At 44.8% G+C, this 3,465-nt stretch overlaps 1 long non-coding RNA gene across 2 annotated transcripts; it reads right to left on the bottom strand.

Annotated features, from left to right (window-relative positions):
• Positions 1-1,972: 1,972 nt before the first annotated feature.
• Positions 1,973-3,134, bottom strand: LOC147347944 (uncharacterized). Of its 2 annotated transcripts, XR_015150839.1 has the most exons (3): positions 2,999-3,134; positions 2,750-2,905; positions 1,973-2,187 (listed from the first exon to the last, which is right to left on the bottom strand). It is a non-coding gene; the product is annotated as an uncharacterized LOC147347944 (long non-coding RNA). The 2 variants fall into 2 exon arrangements; XR_015150838.1 differs by lacking the exon at positions 1,973-2,187 and having other exon boundaries at positions 2,384-2,905.
• Between the last annotated feature and the right edge of the window lie 331 nt (positions 3,135-3,465).

The raw sequence follows: 3,465 nt of genomic DNA, 5'->3' as shown, positions 1-3,465 counted from the left end.
TCCACCTAATTCCTCCCAAGGTGAGGATAAGTCCATGATGTCCACCTGACATTAATTGTGACCACGCTCCAGGGCTTTCCCAATTACTCTACTGTGTATTTAGGATATTTGCTTCTTCTTTCAACTAAGAGATCCTCTAAGGGGAGATACTGTAAGATCATGCAAATATTTTGCTGTCCATTAAAAATGTCCCTCTTGATTTAGTATCCATTCAAGAGTCTTGCCTGGGAACAAATCCTTGGTATAGTCATCACAAGTTTATTGACCTTGAACAGTACATATTATTTTAAAATATGGACATTTTCTTAAATGAGAAAAGCAAATGAATTACCTTGATGAAAAGAACTAGCAACATCCCTTGGTTTCCTGATGAAAGGTCTTTTTTTTTGGCACGCTGTGAGACATGCGAGATCTTAGTTCCCTTACCAGGGATTGAACCGGCGCCGCCTACAGTGAAAGTGCACAGTGTTAACCACTGGACCACCAGGGAAGTCCCTAAAGATTCTTTTACCGGACTCATTAAACGGCACCCAGATGATACATGTTGTATCATCCTCAAGGAAGATGCTCAACTAGAGCACATTCCCCTTACCTTTGGCTCAGGTTTTTTTGATGGAGGAAAGACCAGCTGTATTTTAAATATTTGTTCTGCTTAGCAGAGACAGACAAACTCTTTCAAAAATGTGGGCCAATCGTTTATCTTACAATGCTGCAATGGTTTATAGTAAGACACTCGGCCCAGTAAATTTGTTCTAGCTCATTCTTGTGCCCCCAAGTGTGCAAACCTATCAATTGGGTAATTCAAGAATTACATGAATGGCATTAAAACATAAATTTTTATAAATCTATCAGGGGAGAGCACCGCCAAACTAGTTACTTAAAACATTTGTGGAATTCAAGGATGAACCAGAGGCTTCAGTGTTCCATATTATGACATCTGAAGCCTGTCAAGATTCCTGCCCAGGAGATAAAAGCTCTTCCTGGGGGATCCCTGAAACAATGTTTCCCTAACATCCATCCTTAGAACAGAGTGAGACCCACGTGGAGCTTTCCTCAGTCTAATCTAGACTTCAGCCTGGAGGAAAACTAACACCCTATTATCCGTTCTCATAAGCAACATCCAGTCAGTTGAAAGGGGAGAGTCAGATGTCCTTCCTTTTGAAAATAGTGGCACTAATAACTGCTATCTTTTGTAGGTTGGTTTTTCTTAATCTGCTCACTTCGTAAAATTAAAAGGTTGCAAGGCTTTTGCCTCATCACCCAGTTTTTCGCGACTAACCCCACTTCCCTTAGATTCCTAGTCTGGGAGCCTCAATGTAAGGGCTGTGTGTCTCCAACCCACAAATGCCTCTTGCACGTCACTCTATTGATTTTTCCCCTCTGAGGACATCTCCTCAAAGAAATGATAACTGGCATCATCAAAAGGCACATCCAGATGGAAGTTCAGGTCCCCCCACCGCCCATGCCGCCCAGCGTGTCCTGCCCAGAGGGGCCCAAGTCATTGTACTGCTCCCTTTCAGGGGAGTACCGTGTCTGGAAAACTGACAACGAATCAGCCATCCATGGCAACAGGCTGCCAGAGAGAAGAGCGGACCCCGAGAACACAAAGAAGCGAAAATATATGATGACCCAAACATGGCGCAAAAAGCTGAGAACTTTTTTCCCTTTGAACACAAATGTGTGTCTCTTTTCCCTGGAACAGAAGCTTATTCCCTCTCCCATCTGTGTGACAGCTGCAGCCTGTGTGCCGGATGTCAGCTAGAACAGGGCTTCTGCTCTTCCTGTCCCAGTCCGCACGGCTCCATCCTTATGTAAGGTTTGGTTTAATAACTTTTACAGTAATAAGCAGCATCGATCCTCTTAAATTAAAAGGCTTTAAAATATTTTATAACCAAGTTCTGATTTCTGGACTGGAGTTTTAAAAATAATTTTATTAGCTCGTGAATGTTTACTTTTGGCTGTGCTGGGTCTTTGTCGCTGCTCGAGCTTTTCTCTAGTTGCAGTGAGTGGGCTTCTCTTGCTGTGGAGCACAGCTCTAGGGCACATGGGCTTTAGAAGTTGTGGCAGGTGGGCTCAGAAGTTGCAGCTCCTGGGCTCCTGAGTACAGGCTCAGGAGTTTTGATGCACAGTCTTAGTTGCTCCATGGCACGTGGGATCCTCCCAGACCAGGGATTGAACCTATGTCTTCTGCATTGGCAGGTGGATTATTTACCACTGAGCCACTAGGGGAGCCCTGCACTAGATTGAATATGGATTTTTCTACTTCTGTTTTGGTTTTCCTTTTAAAATGTCTTTATATTTACTTTCTTCCTAAAGGGACGAAAACACTTTGCTCCTGCGGACGAATGTAGTTCTAGTTTACACTGTCCTGTACAGCACATGCTGCTGAATTGTGGGCTTTTACACTTCCTAGTGTCAAAGTATTTCCAGTGGTGGAACGATGAGAAAGATGAGTATCAAACTGACTCCGTGTGTGGGTGTGTGTGAGAGAGAGACAGGGAGCGCCAATTTAGAAAGATCTTTTTTAGTCTTTTTCTGTTGTTGTTTTTTAATTCTTTATTCAAAGTAAGAAAACTAAGTTGTCTTATTTCTGCTTTAGTTTGTAGGCATGCCTGTGTGCGGGCTTCCCAAGTGAAACTAGTGGTAAAGAACCCACCTGCCAATGCAGGAGATGTAAGAGAGCAGGTTCGATCCTGGGGTGGGAAGATCCCCTGGAGGAGGCCACGACAACCCACTCTAGTATTCTTACCTGGAGAATCCCACGGACAGAGGAGCCTGGCGGGCTGCAGGCATGGAGTTGCAAAGACTGAGACACAACTGAAGCGACTTGGCACATAGCGCACGCCTATGGAGAGCGTGCTTTGTATACACCTGAGGCTTGTTGGATGCCACTGCCAGGCTATCTCTGTGGATGAGAAATGCTTTGTGAGTTGGCGGGTGGGGGTCAGGGGGTCTGGGAAGCAGGGAAGGAGAGACACAGAGAAGGACTGGGACACACCTGCTCTCAGCCTCTCCACTTGCTACAGCAGCAGCAGTGCTGAGCAGGGAGCCTACATGCCTATAAAGGGAATTCCTGTGTAAATGCCTCGAGGCCCTGTGACAGGCAGTGAAATTTGTTTAGAGTAAACAACCAGTCTTGCTTCCTGTAATCCAAAAATGGAAAAGTAAAAAAAAATCGAGCACAGGAGTCCTTATCACTTCTGGGAAGCAATGTTTATGGTCTGACTGAGAGATGAGCAGATTTGAGGACATGGAGAAGGGTGGGTCCGTTCTCCAGATGGAATTTCTGGCCTTGAAGGCTAACTACTGCCCAAAGCCATTCTTCTCTTCTGGGCAGATTGTATCATTGCTCTAAATATTTTATGTCCTTCTGCCCTAGTCTGGATTCCCAGAAGGCGACCCCAGAACAAAGATTCAAGGGCAAGTAGTTTGTATGGGAAGTGATCACAGGAAAAACAAACTTGG

The sequence above is a fragment of the Bos grunniens genome, chromosome 22, assembly GCF_055505025.1.
Source record: "Bos grunniens cultivar Pamir isolate PY7600 chromosome 22, Bosgru_T2T1.0, whole genome shotgun sequence".
In the NCBI taxonomy this organism is placed as follows: Eukaryota; Metazoa; Chordata; class Mammalia; order Artiodactyla; family Bovidae; genus Bos; species Bos grunniens.
This window is presented reverse-complemented; position numbering and strand designations above follow the sequence as displayed.